Source organism: Hyla sarda, chromosome 7, assembly GCF_029499605.1.
Source record: "Hyla sarda isolate aHylSar1 chromosome 7, aHylSar1.hap1, whole genome shotgun sequence".
NCBI lineage: Eukaryota > Metazoa > Chordata > Amphibia > Anura > Hylidae > Hyla > Hyla sarda.
Window position 1 is genome coordinate 108,289,994 of NC_079195.1, and position 27,927 is coordinate 108,317,920.

General features: G+C 43.6%; 1 long non-coding RNA gene across 1 annotated transcript in view; it reads left to right on the forward strand.

Moving 5' to 3' along the window:
* LOC130281892 (uncharacterized) overlaps positions 1–27,927 on the forward strand; it is a 62,819-nt gene that overhangs the window by 25,424 nt on the left and 9,468 nt on the right. The window contains exons 3-5 of the long non-coding RNA XR_008846155.1: positions 4,129–4,164; positions 9,967–10,002; positions 12,627–12,662. This is a non-coding gene — a long non-coding RNA (uncharacterized LOC130281892). The remainder of the gene's footprint in view (positions 1–4,128; positions 4,165–9,966; positions 10,003–12,626; positions 12,663–27,927) is intronic.

Genomic DNA, 27,927 nt, shown 5'->3' on the forward strand with positions numbered 1-27,927 from the left:
AAGACTATGGCCCTCATTTACTATTGCAAACCCAATATATTTTGTTGGGTTGTGTGGCAGATTTGAGAATTGAGAAAAATCCGACTAGCTCTCCATTTTACTCGGAATATCTGATAAAGGGGTGTAACTGTGTGGAAATGGGGGCTTTATCACTGAAAATGGGCGTGTTCCTGACTTTAAAAAAAAAAAAAAAAAAAAAAAAACACCCTTAGTTCAAACACCCTATTGTTTGTGTATGTATGGACGTTGTTCAATATGCCACATTAACTCTTTCTTCAGTTCACCAGCCCTGTGCAGGACACTCACTAAAAATGCCCCAGGAACTGTTCACTCTTGTTTTGGGCCAGTGGCCTATTCCCTCACCCATCTTCCTTTAAGATAGGGATTTTGTGGTGGCCCTTCTGTACACTGTTTGGTCCTTTCAGGTGGACTCTGTCCCAGTCCCCTGGCCCCACACTCCTCAGGACTCTCGTCACACTATGGTTTATATAAAGGGTTAATGTGTTGTATTTAAGTGAATATGTCTTTAAGTCCTGTTGTTAAGTCATGTAACCATGGAAGGTGTCAGTGACCAGATGACTTGTGGGTGACCTATGAGAGTCCTCCAAATTGCTCCCATATATACTAGGGAGGAGCTGCCTTAGTTCAGCTGTTGCTTAACTACAGTACAGTCAAGGTCTAGGCCTAAACATGCAGCCACGCTTCCATCAACCCTGTACCCCTTCAGGTGAAAGTCAAAACCTGGTAAGTAACCACAGGGGAGAAGTCTAGTCAGTCATAGTAAAGTATATCAAGCCTACTAATGTCAGCGTGGGAATGCATAATTAAGTCCAAGTCCACTACAAGTCCCTGCATCAGAGTGATTATACCCCCCCCCCCCCCCCCCGCCTGGCCAAGAAACCAGCGGCCATACCTTGGGTGGTGTATGGGATAACCATGCCCTGGCCTCACGAACACAAGGGGTTAATGCCATCTGCCCCTAGGGTAATAACATCTGCCCTTTCATCGCACCCTCACCACATATATATACATCTTACTTATATGTCTAAATAAGTCAGTGTTACCATATATACCATACTAGTACTGTCTTAGGAGTGGTATTGTGGGATGGTGGCAATATGAGGTTTTGCCTAGGGTGGCAAAAATCCTTGCACCAGCCCTGGGTGTGGTGTGTGGTGTCACATTGTCTCCTTGTACAGCAATGCTGACCTACACAGGAGAGCCAAGCAATTGGCCTTCATGCCATATAAGTGCACACAGAGATGGTCTTAACATTAGCAAAAAGAACCTTCCATTCAAATATTTCTTATCGTCACATAAAGCTTGTTCATATATTATAAAAAAAATTGGACAGAAGTGTTTAATTAATGAGAGCCTGTCCGCTTTCTTGATGTTTTAGTAAATCGTTCAATTCCCCATAAAATAGAAATTTGGAAAGATCTTTAAAACTGCATTGTGCCATTCCTCTGCTATCACTTCTGAATATGTTTTTAATAATTGACAATTGGATGTTACTGTTCCCTTTATTAAAGGAGTGTGTCTTTACAAAGTTTGTCATAGTCAGCGCTAAGAGTCAGAGTCAGACTGTGTAGGGACACAACCCCAACTGGTAACACTGAGTTCGAATTATTTATTCATAAAGCGCAATGCTCTAAAACTGTTATTTCATGATAAATACAAGAATTTACTAAGTCAGACAGGGCAGGAGAGGTCAAGATACTTTTAACCTTCTTCCTATTGTGCTTCTTAAAATAAATATAGTTTTTTTTTTATTATTTTATAGGGATGCTTTAACAAATTATATTCATTTTGAAATTTTTTTTTCTTCATCATTTTCTTTTACAAAAATAAATAAGTATACATTTTAAACATAGAAAATAGGATTAATCCATCCCCATGAATATCCAAGCCACCCCACCCAAAAGAAAGAAAAAAAAAACTAAACAGAGAAAAACACCCACAACCCATGTCAGACTCATCATTTCCATCCCTTCCATACCTTATTGTGTTCACTTATTGCTTTTGTACTATTAATTGCCCTCAAGTACTAATAACATTTTATTACTCAAGCTATACCAAAACAACAAAAACTGAGTTTATCTGACAACTAGTGTTGCTCGCGAATATTCGCAATTCGAATTTTATTCGCGAATATCGCATATTCGCGAATTTGCGAATATTCGTGAATATAGCGCTATATATTCGTAATTACGAATATTCGTTTTTTTTACATTTTTTTCACATACTACTCTAATACTACTGTGTGAGACCGGTGTGCGACTTTTCGCATATGCGAAAATGTGCATATGCTTATTTTCGCATATGCAAATTTTCGTCTATGCTAATTTTTGCATATACGAATTTTCGTATATATGTTAATTTTCGCACATGCGAATATTCGCATATGCGAAAATAAAACGAGAATATTACGAATATGCGAATATTCGCGAATATGACGAATAGTCGTCCATATATTCGCGAATATTCGCGAATTCGAATATGGCCTATGCCGCTCAACACTACTGACAACCACATCCTCAGAATAACTATTTTAGCCAACATAAACACTTTGAACACAGCAATTTCATTCACTTAAAGGGGTACTCCAGTGAAAAACTTCTTTTTTTTAAATCAACTGGTGCCAGAAAGTTAAACAGATTTGTAAATTACTTCTATTAAAAAATCTTAATCCTTCCCGTACTTATTAGCTGCTGAATACGATAGCGGAAATTCTTTTCTTTTTGAAACACAGAGCTGTCTGCTGACATCATGAGCACAGTGCTCTCTGCTGTCTCTGCTGACATCTCTGTCCATTTTAGGAACTGTCCAGAACCGCATATGTTTGCTATGGGGATTTCCTTTTTCTCTGGACAGTTCCTAAAATGGACAGAGATGTCAGCAGAGAGCACTGTGCTCATGATGTCAGCAGACAGCTCTGTGTTTCAAACGGAAAATAATTTTTTAATAGAAGTAATTTATAAATCTGTTTAACTTTCTGGCACCAGTTGATTTAAAAAAAAAAAAAGGTTTTCACCGGAGTACCCCTTTAATCTATTTTACCTCAAAGAATAGTTTGAAAAAAATCTTCCTGCCATATTATCTGCTTAAAATCTGCTGCATCACAGGAACACCTGGGACAATTGGTATAATAGTATAATTTATGAACAATGTTAAATTGAGTCCTCCTCAAATTTGAGTTCAATGTAACCGATTTAATATTTCTAGCTATGTTCTTCTTCAGAAATCTGACCAATGTCGTTCTCCCACTTTTTTCTACTACTAATTTTCCTCCCTTTACCGGCTTCTTTCCTTAGAGTTCCATATATGTATACCAATAATTTTTTCCCTCTTTGCTGATTAATAATTCGTTTAAAAGCTCTATTGGGCAACACTTCCAATAGTGACCAATCTAAATTATGTGACTCAGCCAAAATGTCCTCTTAGATTCACTAAAACTAATTAGTTCCCCTCCCCCATTTAACTGTTGAATTGTTTTAACATTCCATGCCAAAAGCCTTTTTTACCAGTGAAATTTGTTTAAAATTTAAATTATACCATATCGGTGTTTAAAAAATACCTCTTATAATCTTGTTAAATGTAATAATCCTCCCAGTTCACTGCCCCCATTATAGTAAACCACCCCCTGCCTGTATTTTTATTATTTGTTAGTTTTCTACCTTGATATTGCTCTGTATTTTCTGCTCAGTCTCAGTCAGATTCACAGGCTGGGAAGGGGTGTTACCCAGCAGGGGTGACATCATCTGAAGCCATACAGGGGAGAACTTCCTCCCTCACTCTGTTACACACAGCCCGGAGCAGTTCAGTTTGTGAGATGAGCTATGATTGGCTAAGGCTGCACACACACCCCTTAGCAGTCCAGACTGCATCTCCTGATTCTGTGCAAGAGATAGGGGGAAATGTGCTCTGGACAAGTAGGGAGACACATAGTGGCAGCTTTTTTAAACACAAATAAAACATAGAAAACATCATTTTTTTTAAACAAAGCATTAGAAAGATTTTCTATATACCATAAGAAGTGCAGTAGCCAAAATTAGTTTTAATGAGTGTCCATTTAACACTGCACCATGCCTTATTTATTAACTCTTTTTGATATTGTTTACTTTGTAGACAAGTGCAGATTTTGCCAGCAGGAACACATATGAGGTAAATATTATACTATGAACTTATGATATCTTATGATATAAGCTACTTGAAGTAATGAATTTTAATTACATTATTTATGTTATTATAGATTGATAGAATTCAAAGAATTTTTACTTAAAGGGGTATACCGGCTTTATACATCTTATCCAGTATCCAAAGGACAACGCGTTTCAACGCCGGAGCAGGCATCTTCCTCAAGTTGAACCTGAGGAAGAAGCCTGCTCCGGCGTTGAAACGCGTTGTTCTGAATAAATGACCCTTGGTTATCCACATTGATCCTACTTTTCTATAAGCCATTAATCAGCATTGCTGTACATGCCACGATCCATTGCATGCGCCTGAATTAACCCTAAGTGACTTGGAGGTTTTATTGGAATACTGAACACCACGAGGTGGTGGAGAGGGACCGGCTGCACTTTGGACATTTTCCTATACACGATCACCAGAGCTGTGCCTGTTTGTCAGCACAACTCTTTGGGTAAGCGCAAATTATTATTATATGCGGTTCCTACCCATCTTTTATTGCACTACGGAGCGCTCTTTGTGTTTTTTTGTATCAGATGGAATAATGGCGATTGTACTTTTTTTTATCTTACACATTGCTACTGTTACAAATTGGAATTCAGATAGACTTAAATAGACTTTTGCCATTTGATCAACACACATGGATAGTGCTTTGATTGTGAAGCAAACAATAATGGGAACGAAACAGTTGACTTATGTACTCTTCCCTCCCCAAGTCAATACATAACCCCTTAGGGACCAAGCCGATCTTTACCTTAGGGACCAGATCATTTTAATAGCATTAAAGGGGTATTCCAGGGAAAAAAAAAACATTTTTATATCAACTTGCTCCAGAAAGTTAAACAGATTTGTAAATTACTTCTATTAAAAAATCTTAATCCTTTCAATAATTATCAGCTGCTGAAGTTGAGTTGATGTTTCTGTCTGGCAACAGTGCTTTCTGCTGCTGACATCTCTGCTTGTCTCGGGAACTGCACAGAGTAGTAGAGGTTTGGTATGAGGATTTGCTTCAAAACTGGGTGGTTCCCAAGGCACGTGTCATCAGAGAGAACTTAGACAGAAAAGAACAACTCAACTTCAGCAGCTCATAAGTACTGAAAGGATTAATATTTTTTAATATAAGTAATTTACAAATCTGTTTAACTTTCTGGAGCCAGTTGATATATATATAAAAAAGTTTTTTTTCTGAATAACCCATTTTAATAACTCTTAATTTACTTTTCATTCTGATTCCGAGATAGTTTTTTCGGACATTCCATGTCAAATGGACATCCCCAAAAAATGATACATTTATTCACATATACAAAATGTCTACTTTATGTTTGCATCATAAAGTTGACATGTTTTTACTTTTGGAAGACATCAGAGGGCTTCAAAGTTCAGCCGCAATTTTCCAATTTTTCCCAACATTTTCAAAATCTGAATTTTTCAGGGACCAGTTCAGTTTTGAAGTGATTTGAGGGGCCTTCATATTAGAAATACCCCATAAATTACCCCATTATAATAACTGCACCCCTCAAAGTATTCAAAATGAAATTCAGAAAGTGTGTTAACCCTTAGCAACAAAGTGAAGGAGAAAATTCAAAATCTTCATTTTTTACACTGGCATGTTCTTGTAGACCCAGTTTTTGAATTTTTACAAGGAGTAAAAGGAGAAAAAGCCCCCAAAAATTTGAAACCCAATTTCTCTTGAGTAAGGAAATACCTAATGTGGATGTAAAGTGCTATTTGTGCGCACTAGAGGGCTCAGAAGGGAAGGAGCGACAATGGGATTTTGGAAAGGGAATTTTGCTGAAATGGTTTTTGGGGGGCATGTTGCATTTAGGAAGCCCCTATGGTGCAAGAACAGCAAAAAATAAAAAACCCATATGTAATACTATTTTGAAAATTTCTCCCCTCATGACACGTAACAAGGGGTCCAGTGAGCCTTAACACCCCACAGGTGTTTGACAACTTTTCGGTAAATATGAATGTGTAAATGACTTTTTTTTCTGCTTAAATGCAGTTTTCCTCAAATTTACAATTTTTACAAGTGGTGATAGTAGAAAGTGCCCCCCCCCCAAAAAAAATTTTTTTAACCCATTTCTTCTGAGTATGGAAATACCCCATGTGTGGACGTAAAGTGCTCTGTTGGTGCACTACAATGCTCAGAAGAGGATCCACATTTTGTTGAAAAGGTTTTTGGGGGGCATGTCACATTTAGGAAGCCTCTGTGGTGCCATGAAATCAGAAAAAAACCCACATGGCATACTATTTTGGAACTACACCTTTCAAGGAATGTAACAAGGGGTACAGTGAGCCTGATCACCCCACAGGTGTTTGACAACTTTTCTTAAAATTTGGATGTGTAAATGAAAACATTTTTGTTCACTAAAATGTTGTATTTTTCCCACATTTACCATTTTTACAAGAGGTAATAGGAGAAAATGCCCCCAAAATTTGCAGCCCCATTTCCTCTGAGTATGGAAATATCCTATGTGTGGATGTAAAAGCACACTACAATGCTCAAAAGAGAAGAAGCGCCATTGGGCTTTTGGAGAGAGAATTTGTTTGGAATGGAAGTCGGGGCCATGTGCATTTACAAAGCCCCCCATGGTGCCAGAACAGTGGACCCCCACATGTGATCCCATTTTGAAAACTACACCCCTCATGGAATGTAATAAGGGGTGCAGTGAGAATTTACACCCCACTGGTGTTTGACAGACTTTTGGAACAGTGGGCTGTGCAAATGAAATATTTTATTTTTCATTTTTATGGACCACTGTTCCAAAAATCTGTCAAACACCAGTGGGGTGTAAATGCTCAGTGCACCCCTTATTACATTCTGTGAGGAGTGCAGTTTCCAAAATGGGGTCACATGTGGGGGGTCCACTGTTCTGGCACCATTGACGCTTTGTAAATGCACATGGCCTTCAATTCCAGCCAAATTCTCTCTCCAAAAGCACAATGGTGCTCCTTCTCTTCTGAGCCCTGTAGTGCACCAGCAGAGCACTTTACATCCAGATATGGGGTATTTATATTCTCAGAAGAAATGGTGTTACAAATTATTTGGGGATTTTTTACTATCACCCCTTGTGAAAATGAAAAATTTGGGATAACTCCAGCATTTCAGTGAAAAAAAAAAAAAATGTAATTTTCCCGTTCAACGTTAACGAAAATTCTTCAAACACCTGTGGGGTGTTAAGGCTCATTATACCCTTTGTTACATACCATAAGGGGTATAGTTTCCAAAATGGGGTCACATGTGGGTGTTTTTTTTTTTTTGCGTTTATGTCAGAACAGCTGAAACCATCAGCCACCCCTGTGCAAATCACCTCAAATGTACATGGCGCTCTCACTCCTGAGCCTTGTTGTGTGCCCACAGAGCATTTTACGCCCACGTATGGGGTCTTTTTTTCCTTTTACCTATTGTGAAAATGAAAAGTATGGGGCAACACCAGCATGTTAATGTAAAAAATATTTTTTTTTTTGCAATAACATGCTGGAGTAGACCCCAACTTTACCTTTTTATAAGGAGTAAAAGGAAAAAAAGCCCCCCAATATTTGTTAAGTAATTTCTCGCGAGTATGGAAATACCCATAAACTGTTGCTTTGAAATATGACAGGGCTCCGAAGTGAGAGAGGGCCATGCGCATTTGAGGCCTAAATTAGGGATTTGCATTGGGATGGACCCGGATGAAAGAATGACACTTGCCTCCGATACCAAAATTACCCTACGTCAGTGTTTCCCAAACAGGGTGCCTCTGTGGTGAGCTTGGGGGATGTAGGGTGAACAGGGGTGTGGCAGATAGTGTTGCAGGGTGTAGCATTAACCCTTGATTGTCATGATGCCAGGGTGCGGGCTTCCTCTAGATATATAAATGTCCTACCGCCACCCGTCCCTAGAACGATAGGGAGGAATAAAGGATTGTCCACAGCAGAAGTAGTAATAAACTGGATAAGATTTTATGCAGATGATGATAACAAACAGTCTTTTGCAAGAGGACTGGGACTTAGGCTCCTCACAGGTTGGCTGGAAATTTGAGGTAAAATAAGCTTTGATTTTTGCTGTACGCTGTTCCACTGAATTTAGGGGTATATTTAGGTTCAGTAGTCACGTAGGATTGGTGAGATTTGAGTCGGATTAACTCACGGTTTAGAATGCGCTGATGTGGAAGGCTTCAGGCCTAGCTTGTCTTGTAGCTGTGATCACAGATCTGCTTTCTCTGAGATCCCAAGGGAAAGAGAGCGATTATTGGATACAGCGCCCTTATATACAGAAGGGGCAGGATCAAAGCTTATTGGTTCCCAGACCTGTCAGTCCTAAACCAAGGCATTATGGTTACATCACATGACCTAATCACATGACCTAAAGGTCCTTGAACCTTAGCAAAACACAATTGTCCATAAATCAAGTGACCAAAGGTCCTGTACATAAATGACATTATAATAAAATATATTAAATATATACACTTTTAAATAGCACCATGAGGTGACTAGGGGTTAACCCATCTGGAAAGCTCTACCAGCATGGAGGAACTCTGACTGTGGGGACTTACGACAAAGGTACGGGACCAAGTCCAGTACCGAGACACCACACCTCCAGCTGTTGCAAAACTCCCAGCATGCCTGGACAATCAATGGCTGTCCGGCAATACTGAGAGTTGTTGTTTTGCAACAGCTGGAGGCTACATTTTTGAAACCGTGCCTTTCCAGACGTTTTTAATTTTAATTGAGGAGTGTAACTGTGTAGGGGTATATGTAGTGTTTTATCCTTTATTTTGTGTAGGTATAGTGTAGTGTTTTCAGGGTACATTCACACGGGCAGGGGGTTTACAGTGAGTTTTCATCTGGGAGTTTGAGCTGCAGAGCAAAATTTACTGCAGGAGTGAGTTGGCACTGGTGCCACCTCATGATCGTCCTGATTCAGCGGCCGGTAAATGAGGACTCCTGCAGTGGGGGTGTCCCTAACGGCAAACTTTTAGCAAGAAACTCACCGTAAACCTCGGCCCGTGTGAATGTACCCTGTACATTCACATGGGGGAGGGGGGGGGGCAAACCTCCAGCTGTTGCAAAACTACAACTTCCAGCATGCCCTTTGGCTGTCCGTGCATGCTGGGGGTTGTAGTTATGCAATAGCTGGAGGCACACTGGCTGCAAAACACTGAGAGTTTGTTACTTAACTCAGTGTTTCGCAACCAGTGTGCCTCCAGCTGTTGCAAAACTGCAACTCCCAGCAAGTACGGTTTATCAGTGAGTTGCCGGATCCTCCTGCCGCCGCTGCTGCCGGCTCCACTCCTGGGGCCCCAATCCAACCGCTGAAGCCGTGGATCAGGGGCCCTAGCCTCAGGTAACGACTCCAGACACCCGCACTCACCCTCAGGGGTGGAGCGGGTGCCGTTAGGGACACCCCCACAGCAGGAGTACTCATTTACCGGCCGCTGAATCAGGACGATCGTGAGGTGGCACCAGTGCCACCTCACTCCTGCTGCTAAAGGATGATAGGGGCCGTTTGGCAACCAAGGCCACAAAAGCCTTTCCTTTGACCATGAGTTAGAATGTGGAGTCTTGATACCTAGACCCCTCACCTCTTTGTTTCTTAACTGGTCTGTGATATTTCCAAAGATTATGACATGAAAAGATCATGAAATTGTAGACTTCTTTTTTAATATTAAATATTTTACCTTATGTGTTCTTTTAAAGTTGGATACAAAGTTTTTATTAACTTAAATTACAATGTTTTAATGCATTAACTCACCATTGTTTGTTTTATATTTGTTGCAATTGTTTTACTTTCAGACAACTACAAATGCCTTATCAACAATAACAGAAACTGTGAGTATTGTAATATATTACTATGGTTGGCTAGCACCCACTCACTTGAATATCATTAAGCTGTCTGGCAGGGATATGCACAGACATTTTGGAGGGCAGGGGCTCAAGTGAAAAAGAGGGCACGTTTCATAGTATAAATAAATGTCTGTCAGACCTAATGGGCATGCCCTGCAGAAAGTGGGAGTCATTTTACAGGGGAGAGGTGCTGCGCCCCAGGGACACGGTGGAAAGGCCTCCTTGACATTATCAGCCCCCATAAAAGTTTTTTTTTTTGTAAAATAAAATCAAGAACAGCTTCTGTGAAGGTATGTCATGTGCATTTTGTTCTAGAAATATATCTAAGCCTGCTACGAACCCCTCAACTGTTTTTGACATAACCAGTTCCTGAGGTAGACTGTTCCATAAATTCACAGTTCTTATGATAAAGAAGGCTAAGCTGTCACCCCTGGAAACTAAACCTTTTTTTCTCCAGGTGGAGGGAGTGCCCCCTTGTCTTTTAAAGGGCATTTACCAGAAACAGTTTTTTCCCATATTTTTGAATGGGCCATTTATATACTTAAATAAGTTGATCATATCGCCCCTTAAATCTACATTTTTGTGTCAGTTGATTTTTATGCCTTGTTGTATCAGTTTTTTTTCCACCTCCCTCTCCTTCTCCATTTTGAGTAAACCAGTTGATCGGACTCAGTTCATGCTCATGTATGTCTATTTGGATAACACCGTTAAATATCTGACTGAAAACACTATACGCTATGACAGGCCCCCCTTCTTGCAGGCAAGGTACACAACTGTATCCCTGCAACTGCTATCATTACTACTCTGTTAATCTCTGTATTCAATCAAGTGTATGCATAAAAATTCATATGTTGCTGAGGCCAGTAATAAATAAAAAAAAGGCATGCTTACCTACCCTCAATCCCCCGCTGGTGCCACCGCAGCTCTGATTCTTCTTCTGGTTACCTGAAACTTCTGTCTTTTTTTCCTGATTCCAAAAAGAGCAATTGGTGTAGTACTTGTCCAATTAGCCAATCACCAGCTGAGACGGGACACCTCTGTGGCTAGTGATTGCCTACACGGGCATCTCCTGCATCCTACGCTTGTCTTGTAAGCAGGAAGAAGACAGAAGCTTTGGGGAACAAGAAGAATGGGCGCTGAAGGCAATTCAGGGTAGGTAAGTATGGCTTTTTTTACAGGCCCCAGCAACATATGGTATGCAAATACTGGAATACCGCTTTAACCAGTCCAGGACAAAGGACATCTTGGTACTTAAGGACCGAGGGCATACCTGTACACACTGGTCCTGTTTTCCGGGATTTAAACCATTCCCACAAGCAGAGAACGCTTCAAAACCAGTGGGTCGCGGTTGCTATGAGTAGCCAGGACCCACGGTTAATGCTGGGCAAGGCTGATTGAGCCGATGCCTGGCATTAACCCTTTAGATGCCATGAACAAAGTTGATTGCGGCGTCGTAAATGTGAAGTTAGCGGTGTCGGTTAGCTGAGTGGAGCTGATCGGGACATCCGCAGCAACATCGCAGGTCCCGATCAGCTGAGTGGATGGTGGGAGGGCCCTTACCTGGCTCCTCACATTCCCATTGGTCTTCTGCTGCTCCCAGCCAGCCATGCTGGCTGGAGCAGCAGAGCACCAAAAACACTGATCAGTGCTAGTCTATGGCTTAGCATTAAACAGTGTATTCAATCTTCAGATTGCATGGTATAGCCCATAATAAATTAACCCCTTCCATAATAAAAGTTTGAATCAGAGCTCTTTTCCAATTTTTTTAATAAAATAATGTAACGAAAATTAAACAATCATACATCGTACTGCTGCGTTCGTAAATGTTTGAACTATTAAAATATAAGTTAATAAAACAGTTCGGTGTACACGTAAAAAAAAAAACCACCAAAGTAAAAAATTGTGCATTTTTTTCACTTCTTAAAAACTAATAAAAAGTGATCAAAAAGTCCCATAAAAAAAAAATAGTTTTGCCATAGATTTTATTAAATTATTGATGCCATTACAAAGTACAATTGATGATGCAAAAATCAAGCACTCATATGGGCCTGTCGGTGCAAAATTAAAAAACTAAAATTGACCTGGTACTTAAAGGGGTACTCCGCTGTCACGCCCCCTCCCATAGACTTGCATTGAGGGCGCAGGGCGTCACATCATGAGGGGTGAGGTTATGACGTCATGAGCTCCAGGCGCCGGCTCCAGCATCAAAATGGGCTTAAAGTGTAATTTCTTTTTTTATAGAAAATTTTACATATTGAAATAAAAGAACTTTCATCATTGTCAAGTAAAAAACAATGAGGTACATGACTTAATCCTATAGTGTTCAATGGCAACCAAGGCCACAAAAGCCTTTCTTTTAACCATGAGTTAGAATGTGGAGTCTTGATACCTAGATACCTCACCTCTTTGTTTCTTAACTGGTCTTTGATATTTCTAATGATTATGTCATGAAAAGATCATGAAATGTAGACTTCTTTTTTAATATAACATATTTTAACTTATGTGTTCTTTTAAAGTTGATTAAAAAGTTTTTTATTAACTTAAAGTACAATGTTTTAATGCATTAACTCACCATTGTTTTATATTTGTTGCAATTGTTTTACTTTCAGACAACTACAAATGCCTTATCAACAATAACAGAAACTGTGAGTATTGTAATATATCCCTATGGCTGGCTAGCACCCACTCACTTGAATATGATTAAGCTGTTTGGCAGGGATGTGCACAGACATTTTGGAGGGCAGGGGCTCAAGTAAAAAGAGGGCATCTTTCATAATATAAATAAATGTCTGTCAGACCTAATGGGTATGCCCTGCAGAGAGTGGGAGTAATGTTACAGGGGAGAGGTGCTGCGCCCCAGGGACACAGTGGACCTCCGGAAAGGCCTCCTTGAAATTTCTAGCCCTCATAAAAGTGGGTGTTTTTTAAATAAAGTCAAGAACAGCTTCTGTGAAGGTCTGCCCTGTGTATATACACTTTGGCTGTGCCGCCGGTTTTATTTACATAAAACATGTGACAGATGCATATCAAAAGATTTATCAAAACCTGGGTGGAGGAAGAGCGGTGCAGTTGTCCATAGCAACCAATCAGATTATTTATTTTATTTTGCAGAGGGTTTTTGCTTCAAAGGTTTTGGTAAATTTCTCCCTTTATGCCCGGCCTGACCTCTATATGACAGAACGTGCACTGTTCCCGACCTCATCCAGCACCAATCACCCAGCACCTACTCCATGAAGCAAACTCCACACAGTCCTAGTTCTCACACTGAAGAGATGTACACGACACCACACAAATTTCCTATATATGTGCTTACATTTCTCAATTAATTCCCTATATACTGTGCTTACATTCCTCTATTATTTTCCTATATACTGTGCCTCCATTAATCCCTTAGGACCGAGCGTTTTTCCATTTTGGCACTTACGTTTTTATCTCCTTACCTTTTAAAAATCATAACCCTTTCAATTTTGCACCTATAAATCTATGTGATGGCTTATTTAGTGTGCCACCAATTCTACTTTGTAATGATATCAGTCATTTTAGCCAAAAATCTACGGCAAAACAAAAAAAAAAATCATTGGGTGACAAAATGTAAGAAAAGACACAATTTTGTAAGTTTTGGGGGCTTCCATTTTTACGCAGTACATTCTTATGTAGCTCCATACGATTAAAACCCTACTTATATTGGTTCGATTTTGTCTTACTTCCTGAAAAAAATCATAACTACATGCACAAAAATGCATATGTTTAAAATTGTCTGACCCCTATAACTTTTGTGTTTTTCTGCATATGGGGCAGTATGAGGGCAATTTTTTTGCGCCTTGATCTGAAGTTTTTAGGGGAACCATTGTCATATTGATTGAACTTTTTGAGCATTTTTTCATGATATAAATGGTGACCAAAAATACGCTATTTTGGACTTTGGAATTTTATTTTGCGTACGCCATTGACCGTGCAGTTTAATTAACAATACATTTTTATAGTTCGGACATTTACGCACGCGGCAATACCACATATGTTTATTTTTATTATGGTTATATTTTTTTTTATATGGAATTTGGGAAAAGGGGGGTGATTTAAACTTTTAATGAGGAAGGGGTTAATGGGTGCTTTTTTTTTTTTTTTTTTTTTTTTTTTTTACACTTTTAGTCCCCTTAGGGGACTTTTAGGAGGAATCATTATATTCCTCATACAGATTAATATGGTTTCATAGAACCACATTGATCTGTGCTCTGCACTCGATTAATAAAGCCTGGTCCTGCCAGGCTTTATCATTCACAGCGCAGCTGTAACGGCAGTGGTGAACCTGTGTAGATGATGGCGTGGGCCGTTCCAGGGATTGGAGTCTAAGGTGCTGCTGGTTTTAACCAGAGCCCGCCGCAAAGCGAGATGGACTTGCAACGACAGGCGGCACCTAGGTCGCTACCTGATACGACTCGTCCACACAGGCTGCCGAGGTGTAACGTGGTACAGGCACGTGGTACAAACTCTTAGTCGGGGAGAGGCTGAAAGGTCAGGACAGGCGGCACTGGAGCGTGGTCAGGGATCGGAGCTGAAAGAACTGGTACACTGAATAGCAGAACACACAAGAGGTACGCTTTTTCTTTTTTGTGCAGCAAGGCACAAAGATCTGACAAGGGGAAACAGGAAGTGCTGACACTTATAGTGTCAGCGAGCAGCAGTAACCATTTAAGGGCGTACTGGCCCTTTAAATCGTAGAGAGTCGGCGCACGCGTGCCCTAGAGGTACACACACACCGGCGACCTGGGACAGCAGAGGAAGCAGGAGGTGAGTAACGAATGGCCCGGTGTTCGCATGCGGGCGTGTTCCAGAATGCGAACTGCAGCACCGCCAGCAGGACAGGAGAGCGCTCACGGCCAGCATGTCTGGCCAGAGCGCTAGTTGTAACAGTACCCCTCCTTTGGTCTCCTCCTCTTTTTAGGTTGCAGAAAATTAAGGAACAGGCCACGGACCAAGATAATCTCCTCTGGCTCCCAGGATCTTTGTTCAGGACCGAACTCCTTTCAGTCTACAAGAAAATACCGTCTCCCTCTAACGGTTTTAGTAGCTAAAATTTCCTTAACCTCAAAGACTGAACCCTCATTCGTCAGTCGTCAGACAGTGGTTCTGACAGTAAGGTCCCCAGCGGGTAACCTCACCAGTTTGCCAGTCGAGATGCGGAGCTTGACGTTGTAGCCAGGGAAGACCGAGAAGCTTCGAAGTACAATGAGGAAGCATGTAGAACTCGATCTTCTCCTTGTGTAACACACCCACTTGTAAGAGAAGAGATTAAGTGCGGAATTGCAGTGCACAATTCAGGGATTCTCCATTGATAGAAGAAATGTACATAGGCTTAACGAGCCGAGTCATTGGGAGACTGTGTTTGTGGACCAGGGAGGTATTGATAAAGTTTCCAGCAGAACCAGAGTCCAAAAAGGCTACATTGGAGAACAATGCCCTTGAAGGAGTATATACTTGGACTGGCATGGTAAAATGAGGAGAGGTAGAATTCACACCTAGGGAGGCCTCTCACACGTGCCCTAGGTGCGAGCATTTCCCAGATGTTGGTCGTGTAGACCAGTCTTTGAGGAAATGCTCCGGGCTGGCACAAGAGAGACACAAGTTTTCATTGCGCCGGCGGGACCTCTCCTGCTGGGTTAATCGAGCATGATCCACCTGCATAGCCTATTTGGCAGAGGGCAATGAGGATGGTTGAGATGGATGCTGGAACACTGGTGCCAAATGGGGAAAACGTTGTGTCCGAGTAGGTTCATGCTCTTGACGTAGCTCCTCCTGCCTCTCGGCAAAGCGCACATCAATTCAAGTCGCCAACTGAATAAGATCACTCAGGGAAGACGGAGGATCCTGTGCAGTGGGAACATCCTTGACTCTACTAGAAAGTCCCTTTTTAAAGGTGGCACACAGGGCCTCGTCATTCCAGGCCAATTCGGAGGCTAGGGTGCAGAATTGAATTGCGTAATCACCAACAGAAGTCCCCTTGGTAAAGGTTCAGTAGTGCAGTCTCGGCTGAGGAGTCCGTGCAGGTTCTTCAAAGACACAGCGGATTTCCGAAAGGAATGCCTGCAGATTGGAGGACACTGGATCATTTCTGTCCCAGAGAGGAGTAGCCCAGGCCAGGGCTTTTCCAGAAAGAATACTGACCACAAACTCCACACTCTGTCGGGAACTGATCAGCCATAAGTTCCAAATGCATTTAACACTGGGTCACAAACCCAGTCACAAATGCCTTCATATTTCATTGGCAGAGACAGTTGTATCTTGGAGCCTATGGAAACCACGGAAGCTGCAGACACTGGAGGAGCCACTGGAACTGGTTGTGGCTGTTGCAGCTGTTGTGCGGGGAGGAGCTGCTGCTGCATCATTGTGGATAGCTGGTTCAGTTGTTATGCTTGTTGCTCTATCTGTGTAGACTGTTGTGTCACAATAGCAGAAAGATCAGCGACATTCAGCAGAGGCACCTTGGCGGGATCCATGGCCGGATCTTACTGTAATGGTAGTGGTGAAGTGGATCCGCTGACCCTGTGTGGATGATGGCATGGGCTGTACAAGGGTGGAGTCTAAGGTGCTGTTAATTTTCACCAGAGCCCGCAACAAAGCGGGATGGACTTAAAGCGGCAGGCAGCACCCAGGTCGCTACTCCTGATACGACTCGTCCACACAGGCTGCCGAGGTGTAACGTGGTACAGGAAGGATGAGGCAAATTCGTAGTCGAGGAAAGGCTGAAAGGTCAGGACAGGTGGCACTGGAGTGTGGTCAGAGAACGAAGCTGAAGGAACTGGTACACAGAATAGCAGAACACACAGGAGGTACGCTTTCTCTTAGGCAGAAAGACACAAAGATCCGGCAAGGGGAAACAGGAAGTGCTGACAGCAATAACCATTTTAAGGACGTACTGGCCCTTTAAATCGCAGAGAGCGCGCGGCGCAGTGGATTTTGCCCCCCCCCCCCCCGCAAAAGAGGTTGACCATGGTTTTAGGTCTAGTGGAAGACCGCATACGGGGCAAAAATGAGCCGACCGGAGTCAGTGTTTCACTCCGGTTGGTTCATTGAAATAAATTACATACGGGCGACATACGGCAGGGATAAAAGAGCGCCCGGTTTTAGCTCCCCCCAGCCGTATGTGGTCCCATATGGCTGAAAATGTGAGGTGAAACCAGCCTTATTACAGTAAGAGCCCATGCCTCTGCACAGCCTGGGGTTTCTTGCCAGGACAGACTGTGGGTGGAGCTTCTTTCTGCCTTCTTTGCTCTTGTCTCCGACGTGCAGAGAGGAGCAGAGAAATAGCAGATAATGACAGGGTAACTGGTGCCCCTTTATGCTGGGAGGGCACAGCACCCTGCATTGAAAGCACTTACAAATTCTCAGCAACAAATCATTTTACTTCACCTGTCTGAGTCTGTAGCTCCTTTTGTATGGGCACTAGAGGGGCAGGTGCAGAAAGGGAGTAGGGGCTTGTGACGGACTGACTCTGCCAAAAGTGACTTCTCCTTCTGGATGACAAGCCCCAGCATATCACAGGCAATATCCCCAGGCAGAACTAGAGATTATTGCATCCTTGTACCCAAAGAACCCGGCAACACAAGTCTTCAGGTATAAAATCAGAACTCTTTATTGTGGAACAAGTGTCTTCTTTTATAGGAAGGACATCACAGGGGGAAGGGTCAGTAAAGACAATACAGGTGACAGTGAGTCTGGGAGATAATCCAATAAAGGTGATTAGCTCTCCCTATACAGTGCCTTGAGTGCAAAAGGTGGAGGTGTGCAGAAGTTGGACTGTGTGCAAGGAGAAGCATGTGTAGAATTAGTGTATTGTACAAAAGGTGAACCGTGTGCAAAAAGTGGACCGTGTGCAAAATGTGAACCATGTGCAAAAGGTGTATTGTGTAAAGGAGGTGGACAGTGTACAAAAGGTAGACCATGTGCAAAAGGGTGTATTGTGCACCGAAAGTGGACCGTGTGCAGAAAGTGTATGAAAACAGCAAATAAAAGTATTTTAACTCTGAGCTTTATGTCACTGGACAACATCAACTGAGGGGTACAAATAGTGATGTCCTAAAGTCCATCCAAGTAGGTAGGGTGACTCTAGGATCCGTCACAGTGCTCCCCCTAATAAAATGGCAGACCCGGTGCGAACCCAACACAGTTGTCCTGGTCCTCCTCTTGGTTGGGGTGTGCGGCAACAATGTAATCCAATACCAGCAAACCCTGCATGAAGCTTACTGGGGCTCCCCTCAAAAAATGTTTCTGCTTTTCCTCCCCTCCCTGGCCAGGGGAGGGGGAAGGCCTGGCCCGTAGTCTGTGGGAAGGAGGCTAGCTTCTTAGCCCCTCCCAAGCAACATTTCCCAAAGGAGAACTCCATCTGTCACCAGTTGAAGGGACAGGGGGCCGACTGCTACCTCACTCGGTTGCAATATCTGCCACTGAGGAGCCGCACCGACTGTGCCAGCCCCTGTACTGTTCCACAGTCGCTGGGGATCCGGGTCAACCTTCTGGGATCCTGACTGGACCGATACAGGGACCACAGTCCCATCTGTAAATGCAGACCTGCCGGCAGTCTTCAGTGCTAGGCAGATTGTAGCAAAACTCTGCCCTGATGCCAGCACTTCAGCCGGAGAAGTGATCACTAGGTGACGAGGAAGGTCGACTACCTTCTCACCTGTTTGCAATGTCTAGCGCTGGGGAGGTAAACCGACCACTCCATCTCCCAATATGGAATTCTGCAGCGGGGGAGCTGCACCAACTCTGCTTTCACCAGTACTGTTAAACAGCTGCTGGGGATCCAGCCCAACTGCCTGCGATCCCGGCTGTACCAGTGTAGGGATCACGGTTCCCTCTGTAGCTGTAGTATTCGTTGTTGAACAGAGTATAGTAGGACTCAGCCCTGAAGCCGGCGCTTCAGTCGGGGCTGTGCTCAGTAGGTGGAGAGGGAGGTCATCTGCCTCCTCATCCGGTTGCAACCTCTTGCGCTGGGGAGATGAGCTGACCGCTCCATCTCCCGATGTAAAATTCTCCATCTGGGGAGCCGCACCGTCTGTGCTTGCTCCTGGGCTGTTAAACAGTCTATGTGGATCCAGGCCAACTGCCTGCGATCCAGGGTGGACTGGTACAGGGATCACTGACCCCTCTGTAGCTGTAGAGCTTGCACTGGTGTCTGATGCTGGACAGAGTGTAGCAGAACTCAGGCCTAATGCTGGCGCTTCCACCCTGGTGTCCTGACCGGATACTGCTAGAGAGTCGCGGTCCAGTGTGCAATCCATGGGAAGGGGGAGACAGAGACCAGCCGTCTCATCTGTGCTGGTTTCCTCTGCTGTACATGGCTCCTGACCGTAGAAATCCCCCTCAAACAAGGACAGGTAGTCTTCCTCGAGGTACCATTCCTGATACGTCAGCCAAGATAGATCCGGTTCCAGGTCTGGCACCTCCGACTGCGGCAGCATCTCTCTCCGCTTGTCCTGGATATCCCAGAGTCTGTATGCCTCGGTACGACCGAAGTCGTATCACTCCTCGAATGCATCCCACAATAGACCAGGCCAGCCGAAGTCTGTCCCTTCAGGAGAACAGGCTGTGTTTGGCTCCGACTGCCTGCAACTTGCCCACCAGTACAGGGCACGGTAATGAGCCTCGAGCTCCATTTCTTTCTGCACCAATCTGTGCAACTCAACCATTTTGCTGCCCGTGGGTTGCTCTCTGAGGTAGCGAAGCTGCAAGTGGACCTGTTCCCTGAAGCGCTGTTCTGGGGTGGGCAGGACTTGTGCTCGGCTTCTCACTGACTCCTCAAGAACAACTTCCCAAATTTGCAAGCAAATTAAGGCTTTCTCTTGCATGGACATCTCTTCCATGGCATACTGCAGCTTCGCTATACGGAGTTGCGTCAGCTGTGTAAGGACAGTGTTCACACACTCTCGTGGAGGATCTTTGAAGAGACCCAGGAACCATTGCACCTCTCTTCGGAAATCCTCCATCCTTACAGGCTCTTCCTTGCCAGGGTAAGTTGCTGAGACCGGGGTAAAGCCAGCGGCTGTATCTCCCCCAGCTGGGCTGGTCTCAGTGTCAATCCTGGAGAAGTCACATCCCACCGCTGCCAGCAATTGTGAAGGACTGGCACTGTGACGGATCCTAGAGTCACACTACCTACTTGGATGGACTTTAGGACATCACTATTTGTGCCCCTCAGTTGATGTTGTCCAGTGACATAAAGCTCAGAGTTAAAATACTTTTATTTACTGTTTTCATACTCTTTCTGCACATGGTCCACTTTCGGTGCACAATACACCCTTTTACACATGGTCTACCTTTTGCACACTGTCCACCTCCTTTACACAATACACCTTTTGCACATGGTTCACATTTTGCACACGGTCCACTTTTTGCACACGGTCCACTTTTTGCACACGGTTCACCTTTTGTACAATACACTAATTCTACACATGCTTCTCCTTTTTGCACACAGTCCAACTTCTGCACACCTCCACCCTTTGCACTCAAGGCACTATTGCCTTTACTGACCCTTCCCCCTGTGATGTCCTTCCTATAAAAGAAGTCGCTTGTTCCACAATAAAGAGTTCTCATTTTATACCTGAAGACTGGTGTTGCCTGGTTCTTTGGGTACAAGGATGCAATAATCTCTAGTTCTGCCTGGGGATATTGCCTGTGATATGCTGGGGCTTGTCATCCGGAAGGAGAAGTCACTTTTGGCGGAGTCAGTCCGTCACAGGGCTCTAGCCCGTTTTGCTCTTATGTGTGTATATCCCTGCTATCTGGGCATGCTGGGAGTTGTAGTTTTGCAACAGCTGGAGGCACTTGGAAAAACACTGACATAAAGTATGATAGATATGTAGAGGGAAGATCACACACAATGAATGCTTACGGGAATGGTGCTGCCCTACTCAAGACCTTGGGGGAGATTTATCAAAACTTGTGCAGAGGAACTCTGACTAGTTGTCCATAGTAATGTAATGTCCCAGTACGGGATATATTCCTACAGTCCTGTCAGGCTAAGTCCCTGTACGTCCTCAGGGCTCTCCTGCAGTGTTCTTCCATAATGTGAATAGGTTGTATATTAAGTCTAAAGGACCTTTCATGTTGGTCACATGATTGTTAGTCACATGATAATGTTTGTCACATGTTTAAGTCATATTTAAGTCAAGTGAGTTTGGCACTGGCCACTTTCTTCCAGCATAATACTCTGAATATACAGTAACAGTTGACCGGACAGTGTTACCCCCTTACCCCCATCTCTGAGGGGAGCACGGACTGTGGTACCATCCAGTACTATAACATATCAGCAGTCTAAGCAGGACCATTCTATACCCCAAAGGGGAGCAACATCCCCTCTACCTTTCACGTTGTATATGTGGTGAGAATGAGGACAGGAGATCACCCCCCTGACAATAGCTGCACCATCCTGCTGGATAAGCAGTGTATTAATGCCACACGGGAGCAAGCTGCAATTATAAGAGGTTTGTTTTGCTTCCCTGCTGATAGTTCTGCTGTCTCTTGGGCAGGCAGCCTACTCCTCCTACTGTCAGGCACACAATACACACAGTAGCACGCACATGGTTCCTCACATACACAGTGGATAACAGAGAAGGTCACATGTGCAATACAGTTAGCCGATGCAGCCCCTAATGCCCAAATTCAAGATGACCTTGATTACAATTGACTAGAAAAATGGGAGGTTTCTCTAGTCATCTGACAGGAGAGGAGGAGCAGCCAGAGGAGCTAGAGGTTTATGAGGAAGACAAGACAGAGGACCCAGACATACCGTGGCAGTATGCAGTGGAGATGGAGGCAGGGAGTCCCTCTGAGTCACTTGCAGAAATGGCACGATGCATGCTCACTTGCTTGCGTAGTGACCGCTGAATTGTCACCATTTGGCAGCGAGATTCTTCGGGTTCTCCACCACATTGGACCCTCGCTACCGCCACGAAATGGGGGCCTTTTTTACACCCACTGAGAAGGAGGACAAACTGACCTGCTAAAGAGACACCCTACATAGTCAGTTGGCCGATGCCTATCTGTACCATCGTCCATCCTGTCGCAGGTCTGACTCGGGGGCCCTATGCGCTCACCTTCAACTGCCATGGCTGCTGGGGAGGGGTAGGGTGGCAGGAGCAGTACCATCAGCAGTCGCCTGAGTCTACAGTCGCTGATGAATAGCTTTCTGCACCCACATAGTGAAGCAACTCATCAGCAGCAGGAAGACCTGGAGCAGGATCTGAACCAGCAGGTGGTGGCATACCTTGATGTGATAGGCCTCAGGGGTAGGGGTAGTGTAGTCAGGGTGTTGCTTCAGTATATCAAGGGTTAAGGTTAACCCTGTTGTTCGTGACGCCAGGGTGAGGGCTAGTATGCTGAGGTAATTCTCCGGCCTATCGCCGCCCTTCCCGGTAACGATAGGTGCATGCATAAAATGACTGAAGGTCCACAAGGTAGTTGAACTTGAACTTGGATAAACTTTACTTAAAGACTTGCGGTACATCCAATGAACAGTAACAGTCTCATTAATACAGTCTCCATACACTTCAGTGACTGACAGTTGTTGAGGACCTTGACTTTTGATATAAGTCTCAGAATTTAGGGTAATTTGCGAAGATCCGTCCGGATTTAGGAGTTAGATATGGTCCTGTGATCTTGCAGAGTGCTTGATGATTGATTACACTCACAGTTTTGTAAAGATCAGCCGTCGCCGCAAGGCTCGGGCCTAACTCACTGATGACAGCAGCGCAGATCCTTCCCTGTCAACAGCCCACGAGGAAAAGAGAGAGCGTAATGGCCGCCGTTCCCTTATATGGGTAGGGGCAGGGCCGTTTTGGATTGGTCCAAGTCAGCTGTCATTGACCATTACATAGCCTGATGGGTAAACACCTGACTTCCTCCAAAGGTCCTTGAACTACAAACCATAGAGTCTTTGGAAGGCATCACGTGACCCACAGGTCCTGCGACGCTAACTAGGTAAGTACACTTACTATATAAATATATACAAATTGAATTTAAATAATTTTAATTAAAAAAGGGGTGACAAGGGGCTAGCTAAGGCTGAGGACCCCACCTACACCTAGGGACTCTGACTTTGGGGACCTCACCACAAGGCAACGGATGCAATCCGGTGCCGGGACACCACATTGACATAACCCTGCCAATGGAGAAACAAAAAAACTAAAATAGGAGAGCGGACAGGATCGATATTCATATGCAGCCAATTTCCTGCGTTAAGGGAGCAATCCTACTTACTTCGGCGAGAGGGTTTTTTTCGTCCTTAAACCCCCCTCAATCCTGGCCAGCCTGCGAATGAGTTCGTCTTTCACCACGCCATCCAGGTACTTGACACACAGTTATTCATTCGCTCCTTTTTTCGGATCCGTCCGAAAGTTTTCTTTATAATCACTGCATGACAGTCCCTGCTCCAAATAATGTCTCCGTATTGTTTATCAGTTGAAAAAAACTAAAAAAACTTTGTTCATTTTACAGGGCACTTCAGGTCCTGACCCAACCACTGTCTATGTAGATATGCGAGCTCTGCGCCATGACCTCCTGCCAACACACTTTGAAGATCCGCTGGACTTCTGGGCAGCCAAACTTGATTTGTGGCCGCAACTGGCAGAGTTTGCCATGGAAAATCTGTCCTGCCCGGCCAGTAGTGTGCCATCAGAGCGGGCGTTTAGTGCGGCGGGGGCCATAGTAACCCCAAGGAGAACTCGTCTGTCGACGAAAAATGTGGAGAGACTGACGTTTGTCAAGATGAATCAGGCATGGATCAGCAGGATTTCTACCCACCAATGCCTAATGCATCCGAGTAGATTGACCATTGTGCCACACCAACACTTCACAAATATTGATAGTACAAAATATTTAAGGTGCTGCTCCCCGGTTGCAGAAATTCCTCCACATCAGACCACAAATACGTATTGAGGATATGCATTAGCTAAAACTTTTCTTAGGATAAAATATATGGACCCCAATTTTTTTTATATCTAAGAAAAGGATGTAATTTAGCCACTATAAGGTCTCCTCATGCTGCCATCACCTCCACACTCTCATTCAGCAACTATATGGTCTCCTCATGCTGCCAACACCTCCACACTGTGTCATTCAGCCACTATATGGTCTCCTCATACTGATGCCACCTCCAGGCTCTGTCATTGTGCCACTCTGCGACAGTGATTCTAATAGCTAAACCCCTAATCTGCATCTCATACTGAATAACCGTATTATTTCACTAACACAGCACATTCCCTATGCGTGTTACTGCAATTTTAACAAAAAACAAAAAAAATAGAGGGTGGTGTCACTTTTTATCATAAAACATATATATATATTTTATTGCTATACTTTAAAATACATAGTATAAAATCTCACATAGAGGGAGAACTCCACTGATTGGAGAAAAAAGGCTTCAATCCAGATGGTCCATTTAACAACAAGTCACATGTATAGTATAAAATGGCTGTTCTTCATATTGCAAACATAGAAAGAACAAATACATACCAATGCAATGTAACAATAGTAAAAATAAATGTCCTGTGTAGACTTCAAGGCTGTGCTCAGGTGTGGGTATTCACCTAATCCCCAAGTGCAAGTCTGTATGGGATAATACCATGAGCAGTACAGCTAATGCTTAATACAAAATATTCAGACACTCACTGTTAGATGCTTTGCAGTAGTATTTTCTTTATTCGAACATTTTCGTAGAAAAATTCAGAGCTGTGAATATTTGAAGCTTGCAGGTGTAAATTCGGCATACAACCGTCCCAGCAGAGATGACAAACACTAGTCGGGAGCCATGAGGGTCTGACGCGACGTTTCGGGGGAACGCCCCCTTACTCATGTGTGTAAGAGCCAGGATATTTAAAGTAGAGTGCACACCTTATTTTAATCAAGAAGTATTTCTTAAAGGAACATTCACCTCTATCTAAAGCGATAGAATATTGTTTTAAATTATGTGCGGTGTGCTCTATACTAAACATCATGGATTACAAAATTATTCAAAGATAAGCTTTCAAACTACAGACTTCATTCAAGCCTGAAGAAATGACCACTAGGGGTCTCCCTACCAGTCCTGGCAGCAAGCATTTCAGACTCATGCTGGAGTCCTAAACACTACGAGCTGCCAATCTGCTTTGTTCACAAAGGAGAACACTCAGAGCTGCCAGCCTGCTTTGTTCACAGCCTGTTTGGCTGTGAACAAAGCAGACTGGAAGCTCTGAGTGTTTAGGACTCCAGCATGAGTCAGAAATGCTTGCTGACAGGACTGATCGGGAAAAATACAATAGAAAGAAGCATATTTTTCATTAACATGCTATTGGAAAGTTATTCAACATTCATTAATCTAAAATATATCAAAAGTTTATTTGATGAGAGGTACCCTTTAATTCATTAACATTATGGTGTTTCTCTAAAAAGTGTTTTGCAACAGTGGTTTCACTGAATTTAGATGATTCACCTACTATTTTAGTATTTATAGCTTTTCAAATGTTATTTTTATGTTCCATAATTCTAACTTTTATTTTTCTGCTAGTTTGTCCCACATAACATATGCCGCATGGGCATTTTAACATATAAATAACATTGTCTGAATTGCATGTGAAAAAGCCTTTGCTTTGAATTTTCTTACCACTTTTTGGGTGATGGATGTTTTCACCTTTTATTATATTATTACAATGTGAACAGGATAAGTATGGGTATGTGCCTTTTTTTCTAGTTCCTATAAATGTTTGATAACTTTTCTTCTTTTTTCTGATATTTCCTTTTATCAATATATTTGCTATAGTTTTACCTCGATTATATACAAACATGGGGGGTTCTTTAAAAAGTTTTCCATATTTAGGATCTGAACTGATTAATGTCCAGTATTAATTTACTGTTTTTTTGATTAACCACTTAAGGACCTAGGGCGTATGGATACGCCTTGACGTCCTGGTACTTAAGGACCAGGGGCGTATTCATACGCCCGTGGGAATTTCATCAGCCCCCCCCTCGTCGGCGATCGGCGCAAATCGCAAGTGAATTCACACTTGCGATTTGCGCTGATTCCGGGTCACACGAGTCTATGGTGACCCGGTGACCCGGAATATAAGGGGGATCACGGTTGTCTAAGACACCCACGATCCCCCTGTAGGCATAGGAGTGAGGTAGCAGGGGTGCCACCCCATCCTATCCCTGCTATTGGTCTGCTACGACCAATAGCAGACCGGGGGCGGGGGGTTAACTTTCGTTTTCCCCGTCCTGCCCACCCACAATAGGCGGGGCAGAACGGGGAACCGAAGGGGACCGGGCGCCGACGTCCACTTACCGATCCGGAGGCTGCGGCGAAGGTGATCGGCGGGCGGCGTGACATGCGCCATAAGAGGACGGCTCCCGGGATCCTACGGAAGCCGATAAGTTGATCTGGAGGGCTAAAGTCTGAGACTGTGGTCTCTAAACTGTAGCCCTCCAGATGTTGCAAAACTACAACTCCCAGCATGCCCAGAGAGCTGTTTGGGCATGCTGGAATATGTAGTTTTGCAACAGCTGGAGGGCTGCAGTTTGAGACCGCTATACAGTGGTCTCTAAACTATATCCCTCCAGATCTGGCAAAACTACAACTCCTAGCATGCCCACATAGCTGTTTGTTGTCTGGGCATGCTGGGAGTTGTAGTTTTGCAACATCTGGAGGTCCACAGTTTGGAGATCACTGTGCACTGGTCTAAAAACTGTGCTTTCTGGGCATGCTGGGATTTGCAGTTTTGCAACATCTGGAGAGCTAAACAGCTGTCTTGGCATGCTGGGAGTTGTAGTTGGGTACCTCCAGCTGTTGCATAACTACATCTCCCAGCATTACCCTAAAAACACTACACTACACTAACACATAATAAAGAGTAAAACACTACATATACACCCCCTTACACTGTCCCCCCCAATAAAAATTAAAAACGTCTTGTACGGCAGTGTTTCCAAAATGGAGCCTCCAGCTATTGCAAAACAACAACTCACAGCATTTTTGGACAGCCACTGACTGTCCAGGCATGCTGGGAGTTTAGCAACAGCTGGAGGCACCCTGTTTGGGAATCACTGGTGTAGAATACCCCTATGTCCACCCCTATGCAATCCCTAATTTAGTCTTCAAATGCGTATGGCGCTCTCTCACTTCGGAGCCCTGTCGTATTTCAAGGAAACAGTTTAGGGCCACAAATGGGGTATCTCCGTACTCGGGAGAAATTGCACTACAAATTTTGGGGGTCTTTTTTTTTCCTTTTACCGCTTGTGAAAGGGAAAAGTTGGGGGCTACTCCAGCCTGTTAGTGTTAAAAAAACTTGTTGTTACACTAACATGCTGGTGTTGTCCCATACTTTTTATTTTCACAAGCTGTAAAAGGAAAAAAGACCCCCAAAATTTGTTACGCAATTTCTCCTGAGTACAGAAATAACCCAGATGTGGGCGTAAAATGCTCTGCGGACGCACAACAAGGCTCAGGAATGAGAGCGCACCATGTACATTTGAGGCCTAAATTGGTGATTTGCACAGGGGTGGCTGATTTTACAGCGGTTCTGACAAACGCAAAAAAAAAAAAACCACATGTGACCCCATTTTGGAAACTACACCCCTCACAGAACGTGACTAGGGGTATAGTGAGCCTGAACACCCCACAGGTGTTTGACGAATTTTCATAAAATTTGGATGGGAAAATTAAAAAAAAAATGTTTTCACTAAAATGCTGGTATTACCCTAAATTTTTCATTTTCACAAGGGAAGATAGGAAAAAAGCCCCCCAAATTTGTAACCCCATCTCTTCTGAGTAAGAACATACCCCATATGTGAATTTAAAGTGCTCTGTGGGCGAACTACAATGCTCAGAAGAGAAGGAGCGCCATTGGGATTTTGAAGAGAAAATTTGTCCGGAATTGAAGGCCA